The 23236-nt window shown below is 42.2% G+C and overlaps 1 long non-coding RNA gene across 5 annotated transcripts; it reads right to left on the bottom strand.

Annotated features, from left to right (window-relative positions):
• Positions 1-18594: 18594 nt before the first annotated feature.
• On the bottom strand, positions 18595-23148 carry LOC119295936. Of its 5 annotated transcripts, none has more exons than XR_005144514.1 (6): positions 22964-23148; positions 21875-22902; positions 21619-21758; positions 20485-20560; positions 20045-20124; positions 18995-19491 (listed from the first exon to the last, which is right to left on the bottom strand). It is a non-coding gene; the product is annotated as an uncharacterized LOC119295936 (long non-coding RNA). The 5 variants fall into 5 exon arrangements; XR_005144513.1 differs by having other exon boundaries at positions 20045-20560; positions 21875-22425; positions 22835-22902; XR_005144516.1 differs by lacking the exon at positions 18995-19491 and adding an exon at positions 18595-18778 and having other exon boundaries at positions 20045-20560.
• Between the last annotated feature and the right edge of the window lie 88 nt (positions 23149-23236).

Genomic DNA, 23236 nt, shown 5'->3' with positions numbered 1-23236 from the left:
CGAGCGGCGGCAACTGCGGGTGCGGGATGGCACGGTGGTGGGTGGTGGTGAGGCGGCGGGGGGGGGGTATATATAGGAGGGGGGCGTGGCCGGCTTGGGCAAGGGGCGACGACGGCATCGGCTCGGGGTCGGACTCCCCGAGTCCGGCGGCGACACGGTGAGGCAAGGCGGCGGTGCTGGCGAGGCCGACCCAGCTCGGCTGGGCCGCTGGCCCAATCGGGCACGCGAACATTTTTTTGAAATAAATTCCGCCGAAACAAAACAAATCCTAGAAAATAAAATAAAAAATCTAAAAATACCAAAACAAATTTTTACCGTCTAAATAAAATATTTAGAACAAGATGAACATTTTCTTGGCCTAAAAATGCAATTTTTGAAAACGTGCAATTTTTCTAATCCAAATAAAATTGCAACAAAATCAAAATAAAACTATTTATTTGATTTTAATATTTTTCCTCCAATATTTCATTTATTTTGGAGAAGTCATATTATCTCCTCTCATATATTTTTATTTTAGAAATATTAGGGAAGAAAAATATTTAAAACCAAATAATCCTCTTTTCAAAATTTGAGAAAACTCAAATATGAAAATAACGAAATCCCCAACTCTCTTCGTGGGTCCTTGAGTTGCATAGAATTTCTAGGATCAACCCAAAATACAATAAAATATGATATGCAATGATGATCTAATGCATAACATTCCAAATTGAAAATTTGGGATGTTACAAAATTCTTCCTTGGTCTTCAAATCCGTCAACGAGAAATGGCATCTTCGTATCACAAGAGAAATACCTCAAAGATTGCCTGAAGAAGTTTGGAATGCAAGATTGCAAAGGATACACGATGCCAATGCCAACCAAAGGTCAATTGGGCTCCGATGACAATGGTAAAGAGTTCGATCAAAAGGTATACCACTCCATGATTGGTTCTTTATTGTACTTATGTGCATCTAGGCCAGATATAGTGCTTAGCATTTGCATGTCTGCCCGATTCCGAGCGGCACGAAAGGAATCACATCACCTCGCGGTGAAGCGAATACTTCGATATTTGGCTCACACCCCAACACTAGGATTATGGTATCCAAAGGGCTCAGATTTTGATCTAGTTGGCTTCTTAGATGCTGATTATGCTGGTGACAAGGTTGATTGTAAGTCCACATCATGCACATGTCACTTTCTTGGATGATCTCTTGTCTATTCGTCTTCAAAGAAGCAGAACTGTGTATCACTATCCACTGCTGAAGCTGAATATATTACCTCTAGATCTTGCCGCGCTCAGCTTCTCTAGATGAAGCTAACCCTCAAGGACTATGGCATCAACATGAATAATGTGCCCCTCTACTGCCATAATGAAAGCACCATGAAGTTTTCTCACAATCTATTCCGACATTCGAAGACAAAGCACATTCAGATCCGTCATCACTTTCTCAGATACCATGTGTTGAACGAAGACATTGATATCATTCACGTCAGCACCGACGAGCAATTGACAGATATCTTCACGAAGCCCTTGGATGAAAAAAGGTTTTGCAAGCTGCGGTGTGAGCAAAATATCTTAGAATCCTCAAATGTCCTGTGAATGGACACACATCCTAACGCTTATGCACATTGATCACTTAGGTGCGCAACAAACAAAGTAATGTATGTCTTCAATTCATGAAGACATACACTCTTAGTGTGAATACATTAATGCGGAAATTGACTTTGGAGCGCCATGATAATTGTGCGTCGTGTCTGGATCTAATACTTCCTATACAGTGGGTAACGCCACCACCAACTTTTCTTGAATATTTTTGGCGCCATATTGCATTATCTTCATAGTTGGTTTGTCTTCAACATTGGTTTATCATCATGTTTTATCTTCACAATGCTTTGAATTTCATTGCTCAACTACACACACACACACACGCACACACACACACACACATTATATATATATATATATATATATATATATATATATATATATATATATATATACACACACAGCCCGCAAAAAATACATACACACACGCATACATACATCTGGGCTATTCTGTTTCACGAAACAGAATATTATTCTGTTACCCTACTCGAACTGACGGTTTCAGGCCGTTGTACTGATGTTTTTGAAGCGGTTGAACTGATGCTTTCAGTTCTGTTTAACAGATCGTCTTCTTTAGTTCAATTTTTCTTTTGCAATTTTTTTGTCAAAAAGGGGCCTGTAATATATCGTTGGAAAGCTCTCGACAACCATATTCCAAGTATATTGAATGTTTTTGCAAAATCATTATGGTTTAAGAGCATTTTTCAAAAAACCATTTATTTCAAAATCGAAAACCTGAATCATATTTTGGACTGAATTTTCAAACGGTTTGTCGGAATTGAGCAAATAAGATGGCGCTGGAAAGCTGGTAAAAATATGCATCTTCCATATATCTATTGTTTTTTTCTAATTCTATATGATTTAAAATTATTTTGAAAAAGTATGAAAATTTGGGCGAAATGTATTTTCGTAATTTTTTTGCAAACGGTTTGTCGGATTGACGCAACTGATACGGCGTTGGAAAGCTATGGAAAATGCGCAACTTTTTTGTATTGAAATGTTTTTCTAATTCCTTATGGAAAATACAGTCAAATTTGATTTTGAACGCGTTTTTTTAAAAAGTTTGTTGAAATGAGGTAAATAATATAACATTGGAAAGATATCGAAAATAGGAAACTTAGTCATGTTGAACGTTTTCTCAAATTCGCAACCGTTGAACAGTAATTTGGATTACGGTGAGACCCATCGTGCTGTTTTTCCGTGAGAAAAAACAGAGTAGTTTTGAATGGTTCCGAAAAAAGAGTACTTTGAACGGATGTCTTTATGATTTTGTACTTGCTCCCATCTTTTAAGAGTAATTTTGAATACGATGAGACTCATCGTATTATTTTTTGTCCGAAAAACAGAGTACTCATACTGATCTATTTGTGTGTTTGTACTGAGGTATTTTTCAGGGTATTTTGAATGGTTCCGAAAAAAGAGTACTTGTTCTGATGTTCGTATGGGTTTGTACCGAGCATGTTTTCACATACTAGACTTCACTATGTTTTTTCGGTATCATAGTCCCCGAACTTGCATGGTTTATATTGTTGAACTGAATGATATTTTTTAAAAGGAAAAAAAATGTGTGTTTGTTTTTTAACTCAATTTTCTTGCAAGATGTTTTGGACTTCTCTTGTTTTGCGGCGGAACTTTTACCATTTGATTTTTTCTTGGGTTTCATTTTGTTTGAGTTTTTTTTCTCGAACTTATCTGGGACGTCGTGTTGAACTTACAACTTTTTTAATTGTGAACTTGTTGTGTTTTTACAATGCCAATATGCAGGAGAGTAGGGCGAGGGCAAGAAGGAAGCTGTGTGTGGTGATCATGGAAGCACTACACAGCTGAGCCACAACGGTGGTTGATGGCAAGCCGGCACGACACGACGTGTGGCGGAGAGGCATGGGGACGAGTGGGCGGCGCACTGACATGTCACTTGAGAGCGCGTGCTAGATTGACCTCATTCTCCCATTTGGATGGATCAGTTGCAGAACTTCGACATCAATGTCACAGAATACGAAAAGCTAACAATCTTTTATTTTTCAAACTGATCATTGTTTTTAATTCGTACTGATCAATATTTTTTGATTCAAACATTTTTTTATTCTTGTATCACATCAAGCTGTCATGTACTATACCTTCTTTGAAGAAGTAGCAATCATTTCATCATATACATATATTTTCTTGTCCGAACTTATTGTATCATCATCACTGAACCCGCATGGTTTCTGTAGCTGAACTAAAATAAACTTTTACCCAAATAAATGTGAACATTGGGACGTTTGTACAACAAGAACTAAATCTAATACCAATATCGAACTTGCAGGTTCCATACGCAAGCTAGCTACCAACATCAAATTTACTGATCCTAAAATCAATCACCACCACAAGAAGACAATAAAGTTCTCCAAATGATTGCTCGAGGAAGAGCTAGCTGTTGAATCCGACCACATTTACGGCTGGGAGCAGCAAACCACTAGTTTGTAGAGGGATTTAGCAACGTCGGCAGCCGCCATCTCACAACTGAGAATCAAACCAAATATTCAGGCGAATAAATAAGTGCACAAGAGATATTTCTTTAGCAAGACATTTTCACGGAATAGGCAGACCAAACTTTTTCAATGAACAGGCAAAACAATTTCTTATAAAGCTTCCTAGCCCATTAGCTTCAAGCTTTACAAGACAAACTTATTTCTAGGGGCAGAACAGAAGATGAACTTCTAACCTGCAGTTTTTCGCACTGAATTCCAATCACATGTTGAACTTTCTAACCTGCAGTTGCAAAGAAGCCGTCCAAAGTGAGGCTAGACAAAGACGTCTGGTTGGCTCTTGCCATATATGGATAATTTCTAGAATTTGGTAAAACAATTGAAGTTGCTTGGTGTGGTTAGTATCACTATCACCATAACTAGATACATGTACTACTTTTTGACTATAACAAGAAAAGAAAGCACTAGCTAGTGTTCAAAATATAGAAAGGGTGATATTTCTTAAATACAAAATTCAGAAAATAATGGTGCTCTATATCAGATTGTTGATGCATGAAAATCGCATGAACTTCATATACTGCAATAGAGTTGCATCAAGTGCACACACACATTGGCGCGCGTCTTTTTTTTAGAACGGAGACTCACGATGCGTCCGGCTTTAAATTAATAAAGCCCACCAGTAGGCAGCATCCATAGGTAATACAAAATAGGGCAACAGTTTTAACAAGCTAAAAGGGCCGAAGCCAAAAAACAAAGGACAAGCAGCTGACCGCCGCGAGGAGATATAACATAAATAGCAGTGCGACAGGCAGCCAGCCAAAGGGTAGCCAAAAAAGCTCCAAAAGCATCAACTTAGGCTCGGGCCTCAACTTGGATCGTGCGGATCCGCTCCTTGGCTTCCCGCATCCGATCCGCATCACGCCGTTTCCCCAACAGAGTCCATGTCTGTAGGAACACATGGCATTTGAAAATAATGTCAGCAGGGTGGTTAGGGAACTTGTGTTCGATCGTCATCTTATTGCGAATGGTCCAAAGGGACCAGCACAGCGCCCCTACGCATCGCCACAATACACGACCGAAACTGCCCCTATACGCAAGAAGGAGCCTACGCAGGTCCGACGTCGAGTTGGGGTTCCAGGTTTGGTCGAAAGCCGAACGGATGGCACTCCAGGCGAAACGGGCCAGGTGGCACTTGAAAAAGATATGGTTGGCATCTTCATGCTGACCATAGAGCGTGCAAGTACCATCCGAAGGGCCATGTCTAATGGCAATGTTGTTGGAAGAAGGAAGGCGATCTCGGAAGAGTTGCCAAAGGAAAATTTTGATCTTCAGAGGGATGGCCGCTTTCCATAGCCCCCTAGCTATGTCTAGTGACGGTCCTTCGGTCATCTTGTTGTAGAGGGATTGGACCAAGAACTTCCCAGAGTTTGTGAGGGACCAAGAGACCGTGTCCTTCTCGGGGAGAAGAGTGAAGCCTTGCACCTTAGCTAGGAGCCCATCCCAGCTAGCGCGTTCATGAGTGAGGAGTGGCCTTGTGAAGGAGATGGCGGGAGGGTTACATCTAAGCGCATCGGCCACCATAATGTCAACGTTGGTAGCCAGTTGGTAGATGGCAAAATGGCTCTACCAGAGGGGCTCCGGGCCAAGCCAGTGGTCGAGCCAAAACCGCGTAGAAGCCCCATTATTAACATTGAACTTGGCTCCGAGAGTGAAGGCAGGCTTAACAGCCTGGATGTCGTTCCAAAAAGATGATCCCTTCGCCTTTGAGGCAAAAAAATTTCCATCCGAAAAGTATTTGGCTCGGAGGATTTCAGCCCAGAGCCCTTGCTCGTTTTGGGAAAGTTTCCAGATCCACTTGGCAAGGAGCGCCACATTCATAAGTTTGGAGTTCAGGATCCCGAGACCACCAAATTTCTTGGGGCGGCAAAGCGCCGCCCACTTGATAAGGTGGTATTTCTTCTTGGTCCCAGTTCCTTCCCAAAAGAACTTAGACCTGGGTGTGTCCAGTTTGGCGTGAACACCGTCGGCCAACAGGAACATGCCCATAGTAAATAGGGGCAGGGAAGACAGACTGGAATTAGTCAGAATCAGCCTAGCCGCAGAGGAAAGAAACCTGCCACGCCAGGGGCTAACCCGATTCGCCACCTTGCCATATAAGGGTTCCCATTCGAGGATTGAGATGTGTTTGTCCGAGATGGGGAGCCCTAAGTACTTAAATGGAAAACTCCCTAGTTTGCAATTAAGTAGGATGGCAATGCGGGTGGCCTGGTGATCGTCCATCCCTGTTGGCCGATTCGCCACCTTGCCATATAAGGGTTCCCATTGGCGCGCGTCTTGCTACACCGAAAGCTTGCGATGAACTGTTTAAAGTTTGAAAACTGAACCTTTTGTTCTCAAGTACTGACACTACAAAATATAAATATATATCCATTGTTTCTAACACAAAAGAGTGACCACAAATACCAGCACTAAAAAATGCACTCTACAGGTATAGACTACAACATACTTCACATTACAGGATTGCAATTCTTCTTGTAGATGATATATTTTTTCGACGAACTGATGAACTGAACAAGATTCACATGAGAGAACTGAAAACAAAAATAAATGGCCTCTGGGTTCCTCATATAGCAACTAAAACTTCAGTACAAGTACACCTTTTATTGCTGCACTACTACTTAAACAAGGTAAATCAATAACAACTGAACTAACAAACATCTACGTAATATCTTTGTGCATGCCCATGGCGGCAGTGTGCAACTGTCGAGCATGTAGCTCGAGTGCTGGACGCAAATGCCCTAAGTGGTGGCCACTATCGCCGCAAGAATGTTGGACGTATTGCCAGCTAGCATCCATGAAAACCGAGACAAAATTGAGTCTTGCACAAGATCAAACTAATATAAACGCTTGCTGCATCCATCAGCAGTCATGCATAACCCAGCAATGTGCAAAGCAAAGGGGCTGGTGTGCTCTCCCTGTGTGTGTGCTCAACTTGGACGGATGTGCAGTGCTTGGTGAAGATGGTGGCTGCAACCCATGATTCTACTTGTACTAGCGTCAATGCTCCACTTGGACGGCTGCCAGCACCCCTGGTGGATGAGCTCGCGCCCCAGGGCAGCAAGGCGACCAATGAGAACTGTACACGGTTGTTATTTTTCTCAGCAACGAACCATGACGAGGTGGAGGTGAGGAGGGGAAGCAGGGTATGGAGCAGCTCCCGCCAGAAACGGGTGCTCTCGCTCGTGGCCGCCGTCGATGGGGCACCGACGATGGGATCCGATATCAGATGTGCAGCAGAGAGAATTCCATGGGGAATTCAACTAAATTCGATTTTTTGCATGCGGAAAAGAATGCCAGAATGTTTGAGACAGTAGTGTGTGAACTTGTCTGTGTCATTGCCAGTACCTAACTTGCTCATCTCCAGCTCTTCGATGTTTTTACTGCCGTTGTTGTTACCCCCATTTTTGAACCTATCTTAGTGCCATATCTGAACCTCCATTTACTATTTTATTGAACTGAACCAAAAATAAAAATCAAGCTTAATTTAAGTTAACTAAAATTTAGAGATTGAACTTAACTAAGATAACAAACTGAACTCTCTTTAGTTACTACTAGCTATGTGATCAATTTTTTCCTACTCAGAATAACAAAAAGTTCTTCACTCATTTACCAACTATAGTAAGATGGCATGGACAATCTTAATAAGCATAACAAGATAGCATGGACAAGGAGACCAGACTTGCAACAAGAAATTATTCATTTATTAACTCATCAAGTTTCTAGAAACTATTAGCAAGATACAAACAGTACTATCTTGTGATATATGATGGCAAAGAAAATTAGTACTAAGACAGAAAGAAGCATGCTGAAGCTCAGTTAGAAACAGAGTAGTAGTATCTTAGAAGCATGAAAATGAAGCACTTTTCGGTTACTCAAATAACAAGGGGAATACATCAGATAGCTGAAGTAAAAATAAGAGTGACTTAACTTGAACTTGTGGCGGCGCACGAGATCACTACAACATTAGCATGTCCATGCTGTTGAACTGATGATTTATTTGTCATTGCACTGTTGTAACATAAGCACTAGAACAAGTATCAATGTAAATTGATGCTTTTTTGTAGGTTTTTGGGAATAATAATTTCTGTTTTGTAAATATATAGAAGTTTTAAATACGTGTTCTACACCATTACAAATGTTTGTACTGCACATGTCCATAATAATTAACACAAGAAAAGCACCTTGTGGGTTAGGAAGAACAGGGCACTTGAATCAAAATTGACACTAAAGAAACTCGGTGCAAATCATTACTTATCTAGGTGATATATCTAAACTTACAGAATTTTAAAATTTGAACTAACGATATTTCAGCACGCACACCAACTATTCTGTGTATTTTCATGGACCGATGTTAGAATACACATCGAACAAATATTAAGTATAATACAAACGTTCTCTATTCATGAACTGATATTTCTTCTTCTTGTGGACTGGAGAAAAGAGAACAAAAATACACACAGAACTCACGCTAGAATAGACACTGAAGAAAAAAGAATTTCTTCTCTATGAACTGATGATAGAATACACAAATATTCAGTATTCTGTCGTCAGGGTTTTTCATGCCAGAGAGTACAAGAATGAGCAGAAAAAAAGAATCATTCACACGCAAGTACCGCGGCAGTACAAGTTCAGTATCATCTCTCGCACACACACCTCCTCACCTGCTTCATGTGCGCTTCTCCCTTGTTGATGCATGCACCTGCTGCATAGCCCCTTCGCGGGTTGCACCTAGCTGTGACAAGTTTGGCATTTGCACAAACATCAACTGAGCATGTATCATAGGTTAAAAGGATCTCAGTTGGTTTGCATAAAAGAGATGTACTACTGAGAAAAGTTGTGTAGCCTGACAAAGGTTGTGCAAGCAATAAATTCAAATGTAACAAACATTACATTAGCAAGAGATGTTGGGATTGATAAGTTGAGTCCACTTGACCTTTTATTATAGCCGATAGTGCACTAACGCACGTGTATGCACAACATCCTTACTCCAGGCAATGACTGGACAACAGGGACAAAAGGTTTTCTCACCAAGGAGCCACAACCTACTGTCGACCGAAGGAACTGATAACAGAGGAGCTCGTGGACGTTCTCAGCCACAGATGTTGAATGGCTTTCCAACTGACGGGTTTTTGAGGCTTTCTGATTGAAAGATTTTTGAGGAACAGAGGAAGGGGGTCTGGCCGTGGAGGCGCCGGGGGCAGCGATGATGGGCCGAAGGCGGCAACCGGCAGGAGGGAGGCACGCGACAACCGGGGGTAGGGTGTGCATCGACTGGGAGGAGGGAGGCGTGCGGTGCCGTGGGTGGAACACACATCGGTAGGGAGGACGGAGGAGTGCGTCGGCCGGAAGGAGGGAGACACGCATCCGCCGAAAGGAGGGCGGCGCGCGGCGACCGGGATGTGACCATGTGAGGCGCGTGGGTGATCAGGGGAATGGAGGCGCGGGGTAGGATCTAGTCGGGGGAGGTGGAGATGATGAGACGGGGTGTTTTTTTGTTTGGGCCGTGGTTGAGCTCGATGAGCGAGCAACATCCAGCGCTAGGTGAAGATGGTGGTTGAAGTTCTGCTCAGACTACGGTCAGAGCTCAACTTGGACGGCTACCAATGATTGTGATGGACGAGCTTGTGATCGAGGGTAGCTGCAAGTAGGAGAACACCATGACCAGAGGCTATCGAGATGAGTAGCGACCGGGGCCTATCGATGGAGAGCTAACCTGGATAGACGGCGGTGATGGAAAGAAGGTGGAGAGGAGTAGCACAAACCGGACTCGGGCTGGTCGTGGTGGTGGTAGATCCCCCGGGTGGGGGCGAATCATGGCCGGGGCCGTCGAAGCCAGGATGTTCTCAGGCTGGAACCAAGGGAGAAGGTGGGCAAGGGGGCGGCGACCGGAGCCGAGGGAGAAGGTGGGGGCGGGGTGGCGAGCTGGGGGAGAGGGAACGGCGAGGCGGCGCACTGAGGGAGACAGAAATAATAGATCGCGCCCTTATAGTGGCGAGGGTACCAGAATATTTTTATGTTACTAGTAACAAAATATTATTATGTATATATATATATATATATATATATATATATATTGTTCTGTCCTCTACAACTTTCACTTATAGCTATATCTTCAAGTCGCGCTGGGGGAGAAAAGAAGGTGCAGCGGCACCCTGGAGAGAGGAGGTCGCGGCAGCGCACTACAGGTGGGGAAGGTGTCAGTCAGGATGATTTTCTTTTTCCTTTCTCGGTGGGTAGGAAAAAACAGATCGCGCCGTTATAGTGGCGAGGGTACAAGAATATTATTATGTTACTAGTAACAAAATATTATTATGTATATATATATGTGTGTGTGTGTGCGCGTGTGTGTGTGTGTCCTCTACAACTTTCACTTATAGCTATATCTTCAAGTTGAATTTTTCTGCACTAAGTGAATGTGATCAGACCCTAACCCCATCCATGCTTATCTCTCCTCGTACCTCTAAATCTTCATATGCATTCTGTTGACACGTGTCGATTATCTTCATTGTGTCCTTGTCAATCGAAGATTAATAGACAAACATTTAAAAGGCTTTTATTATACTTATCCTTTTTCTTGAATCCGGAGAAGCCATAATGACCACCTGACAAACCAGGCGCGTGTGAGGTCATGGCACAACATTTAAGTTGTTGCATGCATGCCACGTGGTGCTCAAATGTGAACCACCAGGGGTAGCTAAGTAATTACACTGCATTACCCCTTCCGTATAAATAGCCAGCCCCCTGCAGTCATTAAATCCTACCTCCCCTCGTTGTCTCGCTCAAACTCTAGCACCGTCACTAGCTTCCGTCGTCGCCGAAGAAGAAGCGCTTCGCTGTCGTGGCTTCTCCGTCGTCGTCCTCACGCCGGCTGTGGATATCTTCCTCCTGCCGTTGCCGTAGGTGTCTTCCGCTGCCAAGTTAGGGCCTGGGAGATTGGACTGCTCGGCCTCCTTCCACAACTCGTCAAGCAGTTCGTGTCTGTTCTTGAGCAATAACTAAAATTCTATTTTACCGCATGCTTGATCCGTTAAAACTTTCTATATCTTCAGAAAGTTGTTTGTTCAGTTCCAAATCTGGATCTTCCATACTATAGCATCTCATAACCCGCGAATACTTTCACTTATGCTTCACCACTAGTTAGATTCTTGACTTGTACTTATTCATGGATTCGTACAAATCTGGAACTAACTCATATCAATAAATGAATGTCTTTGCACTATGAGATCAATGTCTTCAAACTAATTTATCTTCAAAATCCTCTGAGAATGCATATGACCTCTTCCCCTTCCCTTGCATCTCTAATGCTGTCACAGGTACATGTCCGTGGGAGAGTCCCTTGGTTCTCATAGTCTACATTCATTTGCATAATTCTTACACCATCATATTGGATCACCTGAAGCCAGTTCTTTTCTGACAAACAGAGCGAAGCCTAACACCATTGTGTAGCCTTTCAGTTTTGTGACGCCAATGGCCAGTGGCAAATCTGCAAAGAAAGGCGGCAGACAGCACTGTGACAATACTACAAAAGACCTACCACCTGATCTCTATGAATCGTACAAGTCTGATCCTGAAGAGAGCTATGGTGAGCGCAAATCTCGCTTCTAATGGATTCAAAGATATTGGACAGAGCAGTGGTTCCTATATCACTTTGTGACTGCAGAGTACGTAGACAAGAATGTTGTGAGGCCACCCTGGGCTAATATTGTATACAAGAACTTCACCCCAGGACCAAAGCTGAAGCCATTGAGAGAGTCTTCTTTCCTTGCATGGTCCAAGGACCAATGCCATAGAATGCCGACCGATCCAGTCTTCGATGGTGTTGTGAGGATGATCTATTTGAAGCCAATCTCCAGTTTGCTAAAGCTTCAGCAGTTCAGAACAAGAGGCCTTTGGGATTGACTTCAACCCTGGACTAGCTGCACCAAGGCCCGATGGCTCGTGAGGCCGAACCAAATCTTATTGGCCCCTTTGATGACTTTGACGCATTTTTGGCACATTGTGCAGCACAGAGGGCAAGCATTGAAGAAGATGCTAAGGATGAGGAACAAATTGCAGCTCCAGAGCCCTAGAAGCCTGTAAAGAAGCCAAAAACTTCAAAGACTTCCGCTGCACCAAAAGCTTCAAGAGTGAAGCCATTGAAATATGCACCTCTTGTATCCAGTGTGCAGTCTGAAGACTTGTGTCATACTTCTGTGAAGACTAAGGCCTTACTCCAGAAAGCATTCTGTGTCATGATGAAGATGTAATTGATCTATCCAGTGATGGAGATATCGCTGATGATGCACTTGAGCTCCTGATCAAGATCAAACAGGAGGCTGAAATCTTCAAAGATTTTCCTCTGTTTGATGCTGATATTCTGAACAACTTCATCGATGAATGGTTTGAAGACACTTCCCTTACCATTGATGATCTGCAGCTTCCCGTTGGCATCAATGTGACGTTCCAAGGCTACATTGCAAAGGAGCTTGCCATCGCTCAAAAGTTCATTGAGCAAAAAAACAAGATTGACCATGAAAAGGCTGTCTTCAAGAAGCACATGGCCAAGCTTAGTGTCACAGATGTCCAGAACTTCAAGAAGATGATGGCAGATATCAAGGTTGAGTTCCATAAGCGTCTTGATGAATCCAAGGGCTCCCGAGAGCGCCTAAAATATTATGCTGAGAAATGTTTTCAGGATCACAATGAAGCCTCGAAGAGAAAAGCACTTGGGCATCAAGGCATTAACCCCAAGTTGGCTGCTAAGAAGAAGAAGCCAACCCAAGATGAAGCTGAAGCTCCAAGGCAGGAAAGTCCAAACATTGTCTTCCCTGCAAACATGACTGACTTGAAGCCAAAGGTTCCATCATATGCTTTTGAGAGGAAGAAGACGAAGCAGGTAGAGGCTGAAGCCAGGACGTGCAAGCATCAAGAAGCCTCTGATGCCGTTCCATCACATAAGAGGTTGAAGACAAAGCATTCTAAGGCTTCAAGAAGGACTCAAGCACCAACTGCCTCATTTGCTCCTGAAGAGGCACTGCTAGTTGATCCCATCTCTGTTGCCTTACCAGCCTCCTCCAAACGCGTGCACCATCTTGTTGTACATGAGCCTGCTGCCATAGAGACTCAAGAGTCCAAAGATATTCCAGCTATTGATACCACCACAGCTGAAGACATTGGTCGTGAAGACAATGTAGATGATGATGAAGTCCTTCCTCAGGTTCCCCAGATCATGCCAAAATCGGTATCATCGCCTGCTCCCACGAGCAATGAACAGATGAGCATTGACGGTCCCGTGACGCCAATCACTCATGATGATTTATGGGAAGAGCAACACCCCAACAACTCACTCCATGAGTTCATTCCGCGCACTCCACCAGCTCAAGTCACTACTCCAGTGCTTGAGACTCCCCAAGAAACTCCTGAAGACATGGAGAAGACCACTCCCTCACCGTAGGCATCACCCTCTTTTTGAAGGCTTCGTCGTGGCCCAAGGCCAACGGCCTCCATGTCCAGCATTCCTAAAGAGGATGTGCAAGCCACAAGCTCAGTAGCATGTCAAGTGCTCCTTGAAGCCATCCCCTCAGAAACTTCTCAAGAGTCTAAAGCAAAAGAGGTTGAAGATATTCCGACTGCATCAACCAAGGAAAGAGCAGAAGAAGATCAAGCCGTTATTCCCCCTTCTAAACCAAGTGTGATTCCAGATGTAATTGTGCCTGACCCTCTAGTACTTGAAGCTCCTGAAGGTACTACGAATGATGCTACTGCTGCCACTCATGCTGAAGCCAATGACGTTGTCATGGCTGAAGTTAATGTGCAACCTGAAGCCACTCTTCAGTCTGAAGCCCCTCATGCCACAGAAGACATTCAACCATGTACCTCCGATGTTGCTGCTGCTCCTCCTATACCACACACTATGGCATGGGCCTTCAATCAGGAAGGTGAGCTGATCAGTGTCAGATGGCCTATCATGACACCTCCTGAAGCTCCTGGTCCCCAATATGATTACCACATCAAGCAAAGGCCTCAGACACAAAAGCCAAAACCAAGAATGCCCAGGCTTCCCAGTGCTGCCACCACTCAGGGCTCCTGCAGTGTCTTAAGCTTCAGAGAGCACAACACATTCTTTGATAGTGCCAAGAATCCCTACAAGAAGCCCAAGATCTCTTCTGACATGTTCTGGAGTCATCAGCAAAGCAACTATTACTCATGCATCTTGTACAACTAGGACACGATCTTCCTCACAAGCATCTGTGTTGTGATGCCATTGCTGGACTGCCTTGCCTTGAAGAGACTCTTGATTTCTTTCGTAAAGTTGGTCTGTGATGACCCACAAGTATAGGGGATCTATCGTAGTCCTTTTGATAATTAAGAGTGTCAAACCCAACGAGGAGCAGAAGGAAATGACAAGCGGTTTTCAGCAAGGTATTTTCTGCAAGCATTTAAATTATCGGTAACAGAGAGTTGTGTGATAAGATAATTCATAACAAGTAACAAGTTATCGGTAACAAAGAGTTGTGTGATAAGATAATTCGTAACAAGTAACAAGTAACAAAAGTAAACAAGGTGTAGGAAGGTGGCCCAATCCTTTTTGTAGAAAAGGACAAGCATGTATGAACTCTTATATAAAGCAAAGCACTCCCGAGGACACATGGGAATTACTGTCAAGTTAGTTTTCATCATGCTCATATGATTCGTGTTCGTTACTTTGATAATTTGATATGTGGGTGGACCGGTGCTTGGGTGATTTCCTTCCTTGAACAAGCCTCCCACTTATGATTAACCCCTCTCTCAAGCATCCACAACTACGAAACAAGAATTAAGATAAATCTAACCATAGCATGAAACATATGGATCCAAATCAGCCCCTTACGAAGCAACACATAAACTAGGGTTTAAGCTTATGTCACTTTAGCAACCCATCATCTACTTACTACTTCCCAATGCCTTGCCCTAGGCCTAAATCATGGTGAAGTGTCATGTAGTCGACGTTCACATAACACCACTAGAGGAGAGACAAACATACATCTCATCAGATTATCGAACGAGTACCAAATTCACATGATTACTTATAACAAGACTTCTCCCATGTCCTCAGGAACAAACGTAACTACTCACAAAGCATATTCATGTTCATAATCAGAGGAGTATTAATTATTATTAAGGATCTGAACATATGATCTTCCACCGAATAAACCAACTAGCATCAACTACAATGAGTAATCAACACTACTAGCAACCCAGAGGTACCAATCTAAGGTTTTGAGATAGAGATCGGATACAAGAGATGAACTAGGGTTTGAGAGGAGATGGTGCTGGTGAAGATGTTGATGGAGATTGACCCCCTCTCGATGAGAGGATCATTGGTGATGACTATGGCTTCCATTTCCCCCTCCCGGAGGGAAGTTTCCCCGGCAGAACAGTTCCGCCGGAGCCCTAGATTGGTTCTGCCCAGGTTCCGCCTCGAGATGGCGGTGCTTCGTCTCGAAAGCTTCCTTCCGATTTCTCCAGGTCATAACACACCATATAGCAGAAGATGGGCATCAGGAGCCTGCCAGGTGGCCCACATGGCAGGGGGTGCGCCCAGGGGGGTAGGGCGCGCCCTCCACCCTTGTGGATGGTAGGTGGCCCCCCCTGTGGTGCTTTCTTCGCCCAATATTTTTTATTAATTCCAAAATGACTCTCTATGAAGTTTCAGGAATTTTGGAGTTGTGCAGAATAGGTCTCTAATATTTGCTCCTTTTCCAGCCCAGAATTCCAGCTGCCGGCATTCTCCCTCTTCATGTAAACCTTGTAAAATTAGAGAGAAAAGTGATAAGTATTGTGCTATAATGTGTAGTAACAGCCCATAATGCAATAAATATCAATATTAAAGCATGATGCAAAATGGACCTATCAACTCCCCCAAGTTTAGACCTTGCTTGTCCTCAAGTGAAAGCCAAAATTGAAAAACATGTCCACATGTTTAGAGATAGAGGATTCGATAAAATAAAATACGGACATGAGGGCATCATGATCATCTTTAGAACAACAGCTTATAATGTAATATAGTTTCTTGTCTTAAAGTAACAATTCATTAACAAGGTAAAGTATGAATCAAAAACCTCATTGAAAACTAACAAACTATGATCTCGGTCAGTGAATCAATTGCAATTTATCATAACATCAGAAAGAGTCAATTCAAGAGCTTTTTAGCAAGTCCACATACTCAACTATCATTTAGTATTTCATAATTGCTAACACTCACACGATACTTATGGGTTCAAAGCTTCAGTCGGACACAGAGAAAGATAGGGGCTTATAGTTTCGCCTCCTAACCTTTTACCTCAAGGGTAATGTCAACAATAATAATTTATGATAACCTACATCCGAGTGGATATATATATCTGGATCTCTCCAACACACAGTGCTTGCCAAAAGGAAAAAGTTTAAAAAGGAAAGGTGAAGATCACCATGACTCTTGTATAAGGGTAGAAGATAAAAGATAAAATACAGGCCCTTCGCAGAGGGAAGAAAATGTTGTCATGCGCTTTTATGGTTGGATGCAAAAAATCTTAATGCAAAAGAACATCACTTTATATTGTCGCTTGTGATAAAAAAACTTTATTATGCAGTCCTTCGCTTTTATTTCTTGCATATCACAAGTTCGTATAAAGCTTATTTTTTCACACTAATATATCATACATATTTGGAGAGCAATTTTTATTGCTTGCACGATGACAACTTACTTGAAGGATCTTACTCAATCCACATGTAGGTATGGTGGACTCTCATGGCAAAACTGGGTTTAAGGGATGTTTGGATGCACAAGTAGTATCTCTATTTTGTGCAAAGGATTTGGCTAGCATAAGAGGGAAAAGCAAGCTCAACATGTTGGAGGATCCATGACAATATAACTTCTATTCGGATATAAGAAAACATAACCCATTATGTTGTCTTCCTTGTCCAACATCAACTTTTTAGCATCTCATATTTTAATGAGTGCTCATAATTACAAAAGATGTCCAAGATAGTATATTTATATGTGAAAACCTCTCTTTCTTTATTACTTCCTATTAATTGAAACAATGACCAAAACCATGTTTGTCAACTGATAACCCACAAGTATAGGGGATCGCAATAGCTTTTGAGGATAGAGTATTCAACCCAAATTTATTGATTCGACACAAGGGGAGCCAAAGAATATTCTTGAGTATTAGCAGTTGAGTTGTCAATTCAACCACACCTGGATAACTTAGTATCTGCAGCAAAGTGTTTAGTAGCAAAAGTGGTATGATAATAAAGGTAATGGTAGCAAAAGTAAAGATAAATGTTTTTGGGTTTTTTGTAGTAGTTGTAACAGTAGCAACGAAAAAGTAAATAAGCGAAGAACAATATGTGAAAAGCTCATAGGCAATGGATCAGTAATGGATAATTATGCCGGATGCGATTCCTCATGCAATAGTTATAACATAGGGTGATATAGAACTAGCTCCAGTTCATCAATGCAATGTAGGCATGTATTCCGTAAATAGTCATATGTGCTTATGGAAAAGAACTTGCATGACATCTTTTGTCCTACCATCCCGTTGCAGCGGGGTCCTTACGGAAACTAAGAGATATTAAGGCCTCCTTTTAATAGAGAACCGGAACAAAGCATTAGCACATAGTGAATACATGAACTCCTCAAACTACGGTCATCACCGAGAAGTATCCCGATTATTGTCACTTCGGTGTTGTCGGATCATAACACATAGTAGGTGACTATAGACTTGCAAGATAGGATCAAGAACACACATATATTCATGAAAACATAATAGGTTCAGATCTGAAATCATGGCACTCGGGCCCTAGTGACAAGCATTAAGCATAGCAAAGTCATAGCAACATCAATCTCAGAACATAGTGGATACTAGGGATTAAACCCTAACAAAACTAACTTGATTACATGGTAAACTAGTTGACCCGTTGCGCCAAATGGCGCAGAGACCTGCTGAAGACATGTTGTCAATGAAAATAGTTTAATGCTGCAAGAACCTTCAACTAAAGCCATGTTCGTGATGAAAATAGTTTCCTTTACTAAGGACATGCCATGTATATACACTCGGTTTACTTGTGGTCTGCTAAATCCATATGCGCCTTGAAAAAAACATGGTTTAATTTGCAGAGGCTAACGTGTTTCAAGTATGAATAAGAACTACGAACTCTTTTTGTGCGATTCAAACACATTTCCAGAGAGAGAGAGAGAGAGAGAGAGAGAGAGAGAGAGAGAGAGAGAGAGAAAAGAATACCCCTCTCTCATTATGATAATTATTAGAAGGTATTAAATTCGAAATAGACAATTTCATTTACTTGAAGCACTTGAAAAAAGAGAACTTTGACATACTTTTACGCAATGCTCATTTAACCTCTGAAGGACTACACAATGCTCATTTAACCTGTGAAGGACAAAAATATTCCACCGTCTCTGAATGATGAACTAAACTAAATAAGAAATACATACAGTAAATTCATTCAAAGTAGAAAAAGGATACATGGTGTTATATTAGTAAAAGAAATTACATCATTAGAAGAGAAAAGGGAAGAAAACCAAACATGAGATTGAGATTAATACATCGAGGAGGAGGTCGTAGACATCACTGTGATCATTTTGCGGCCTAAGGAGCAAAGGATCCATGGTTTTTATATGCCTTCAACTCCTTGCGAAGACCCTGCAGCCATCACAATCATTCATGACACAAAGAGGGGAAACAGACACCTCAACAAGATTCTTGAGGAAGTGCCCAAGGAAAGAAAAAAGAATGTTAGGTCTGAACTGTCAGAACATGCTCATAAATATGAACTGTCAAGGGCAAGATGAAATGCGAGAACAAGCACTGATGAGTAATGATATACTGAAAATTTCCTTTCTTTGTTATTTTCGAATATACATCGAGGCACTCAGATTGTACTCATATCCACAACCCATTGAACAAATGGAGATTGCTATATGGTGGACTACCTACAGATTACTAACTTTACAAAATCCCTCGCATCCTCTCAATTTCTGATCCTATGGAAATCATTGTCATTAGGCACCTTTTGACCATTATATCCAGAATCGAACGGTTTGGGGTATGCCAGAGGGTTTAAGAATCTCCTGAGAAGCGCCAAATGCTTTATTTCACTCCAGTTTTCATCATGACCATCAAATCCTGATCATGCAGTCAACAATGCCATGCCTTTGGTGCCTTTGTTGCACAAAGGCAGAGGATATGCATCCCTCAGTTATGTATGCTAACGCCTAGATCATATTCCATCTTGTTGGCATATGCAATCAGGCATTGGGAAGGTGTATATAGAATCATTAGGTTTCCTGAATGCGATGCCCCTTATGTCACTATGGTGCAGTATTTCCAACATGTGATGCTTGAATCGACTCCATCTGCAGTTCAAAGAAACAATTCTAGTTTCATATACCACTATATCCATTTACACGTTAAGCAAAGATGGGCAAATATTCACGGGTTTATAACTAATAGAAGTGAACTTTAGAAGTCAAACAAACTGCTCCGATGAAGGCAAGTTAGGATTAGGCAGTAGGCATTAGTTTGCCTTGAAATTGTAGGTAATCACTTGCATTGCAACAAATGGAATAGTTTTTTGTTAAATTCATGAACTACCTTGTAACATGATAGAACATCTGACAGCAAGATCTCTTTCTGATGTGCTCAAATCATGATAATACTGGGCATATTATTTTTAGATGAAGATGCTAGTACTCGTTTTCATGGTTCAGATTTCGGCTTGCTGACTGCTGTCACTACAAGACTATGAGTATATTTTTCTTTAAAGGACTCCATGGCATCAACACGTAGTTTCCATGGCAAGCTTACTCTGCTCAAATTATGTTTGTTACATAGAAGAAACATGCATAGAAAAAAAAAGTCTACAACAGATAACTAAAACATTGGTTGTTATTAAATGTGATCACCAACCTCACAATGATGCTATGAATTCTCATCCGACGGAAACTGGCTTTGGACTTCTTCCAGCCTGCCACTTCATGCTGTACTACCTATTCAAAATAGCAAGAGTGTGTAGTAAGGAACTGGACAAGAACCATCCCTTGGAAGCTCCTGTTCTACCCCAGCAAGAAGCCAAGAACAGACACATCCTCTGTGACCATAGTAGGTACGAAAGCGCTGGCAAAGCACACCAAGGCACCACGGCTTGCAAAACAGGTATAACGGTCGAAATAAGAGCACACATCCCGCTCACACGCAACCACCAAATATAAGCATAAAACGGAAGTCACACAAGACTGGAAAATAAGACGACCCCCGGATAGATCCGCAATAGAGAGACAGTCAGTCAATCAACAACCATGACAACATGCACAAAAAGATAAATATATCTTGAGCCACAGATAACGCACATGCATTGGAAAAGGAGAGCAAATCTTGAGCAGCAGCAGCTGGTTGCAGATGCAAAAATAGAACAGTTCTTCCAACCTACAAAATGAACACGGACAGAACCATAAGAATATAGTAGGCATAATAATGTAGGCATAGAGCGCATCTATTCCATCAACCGCCCAAAATACATATGGAAGTCCATTTAGTAAGTGCAGAGCAACGTGATGGCATCGGAATAATTCTTTTTACCAAAGGAAATAACATTGCTCATTATATTAAGACACTACATTCCCAATTCCTCTGCCTCGTGAACTGGGACTGCACACTTTTAACAGCAATATCTGACATAGAGGTTGATAAAGCTTATTATACTGTCTAGGTTGTACAGTTTGATTCCACACCCGCGACTAAGATCAACTTCTTTATTAAAATGTTGCTTTCTCAGGTGGATCATCTAGAGCCTAAAGAGGAAACTATGCTGAAGGTCCCTGGTTATAGCAGTCATGTGCAGTTTGTTGTGTTGAAATCCTTCGCCTATCCTCTTGAAGAAGGGTTTGACGAGATTATTGTCGCAACAACAAGAACTGAAACAGTGGTTGGCGATACAGACATAGCCGTTCATCCCGAGGATAAAAGGTATACGCATCTCCATGGAAAGCATGGCATTCACCCGTTAAATGGCCGAAAACTCAAAATAATCCGCGATGCTGTTAGTGGAACCCACTTTTGGTACTGGAGCTTCATTTAGGTATTGTTGCATAAAGTTTATGATATGGTCTTTAAAGAATGGTTGTTGGGTTATTCCACTTGATTAGTATAAATTTAGGTGATGACATTCAATGAAATATCATAAACTATGTACTGTAATATTCACATTTATATTTTGCTAATGCTCACCACAAAAGACAAACTAGAACTTGCTAGTCTGAGTCATGGTTTTCGAGTCGCGACTCATGCGAGTCGCTCTGGGGCAGTGACTCGGAAGAAGTCGAGCCTGCGTTGTGACTAGTCGCGACTCAGGGTCGCGAGTCGACACTAAGCTAAGTCGACCATATTTTTGCGACTCATAGACTAGTCGTAGACTAGTCGCGACTAGTCGAGCGACTCAGAATCCATGGTCTGAGTGATATTGATTCTTGTATAAACATCTCTACCTTTTACATGGTTGTCCACCTGTTCTGATTAAAACTCAACATGATTGTTTTCTCCTCATCAGACTGAAGCTCGTCCATGCATGCGCGTATAGAGATGAGGATAACCATACACCCAGATGAAGGGCCAAGCTGAACATAAGCTGCAAATAAGAAACAATAGACAACTACAGAATCTGTTAAGAGCCCAAATTAGCTAATAAAAAATTAAAAGATCAGCAAGTACCAATGCAACTCTAATTATTGTCAGGCAGGTTACCTTCAACGGAAACGAATCGGGCCTTTGGTCGCTAGCCTCATGGGGCACAACTTTTGCGATTCCTCTGCTTAAATTCCATCTACAACCAGTAGCCATTGCCAGCAGGATCCATGACTCGTCTCCGCCTTTTTTGGCCTTCTACAATCTGATAATAAATTCCTAACATGGCGGCATGAAAAACCCCGCCACAAGAACTCACGTCTGCTGGGGGAGTGATAAAGGAAATATATCTGCAAAAAAAGACTAAGTGGGAAGCACCGAATCCTGTTTCCATGAAGCTCTAAAAACACAAGAACTCATGTCTGTTGGTAGTGTTATAAAGGAAATATGTGAATATGTGCATGTAAGGTTGCCTCATTTCTGAAAACACAAATCCGCCCTAACTGAAAGCACATGAATAAGTAAGAAACAAGAAGTGGAAACAGTGCCCAGCGTAGCTGAACTGAAGAAGGACCTCATCTACAATCCGATAATAAATTCCTAACATGACGGCATGAAAAACCCCGCCACAAGAACTCACGTCTGCTGGGGGAGTGATAAAGGAAATATATCTGCAAAAAAAGACTAAGTGGGCAGCACCGAATCCTGTTTCCATGAAGCTCTAAAAACACAAGAACTCATGTCTGCTGGTAGTGTTATAAAGGAAATATGTGAATATGTACATGTAAGGTTGCCTCATTTCTGAAAACACAAATCCACCCTAACTGAAAGCACATGAACAAAATGCAGATTCTCTCTTCTTTAAAGATGTTACATGACTCGGCATCTTCCTTTAGGAAAGGAAAATAGTACATAATCAATAGTGCAATAAAGTTCTGTAGGTAAACAAAGAAAGAATTTTGGTTACCACAAATCTCATTTAGCCTCGTTGTGATCTCTTATCTTCCTCATGTTTACATCAATCACAAACAATAGCATCAAAATGAGATAACAAAGCTTAACAGGAGGGAGAAAAATCACCTTGATCTTCTTCAGATCTCTAGCTAAATTCTTCTTATTCTTCCCTTCGTCCTCAGATCTGCACACGTCTATGTATAGATAACTAATCAGTTTTGCTAAAGCAACGCGCAAAGCAGATCCATACCATACCTTGAGATCGCAGGAGCAGCAAAGCAGGTTGGAGGCAGCACACACGTGATCCAGCTCCAGGACCGCCCATGGCCACGGCCGCATTCCAAATCTCCAGTCGCCAACGGCACGACCACAAATGTTTCTCACCCGTCCGCCTCGCACGCTGCGGTCAGCCGCGAGCTCGCCTTCTCTCCCGTGATCTACCCTCCCCCGATCCCCCTTCTTCCCTCCCGTCGCTCTCTCAGTTTTCGATCTGGAGCGGGAGGGACCGACGGAGCCATCCAGCGGCGG

Source organism: Triticum dicoccoides, chromosome 4B (genome assembly GCF_002162155.2).
Source record: "Triticum dicoccoides isolate Atlit2015 ecotype Zavitan chromosome 4B, WEW_v2.0, whole genome shotgun sequence".
NCBI classification, from domain to species: Eukaryota; Viridiplantae; Streptophyta; class Magnoliopsida; order Poales; family Poaceae; genus Triticum; species Triticum dicoccoides.
The sequence above is the reverse complement of the archived record's forward strand: the minus strand, read 5'-3'. Positions and strand labels throughout refer to the sequence as shown.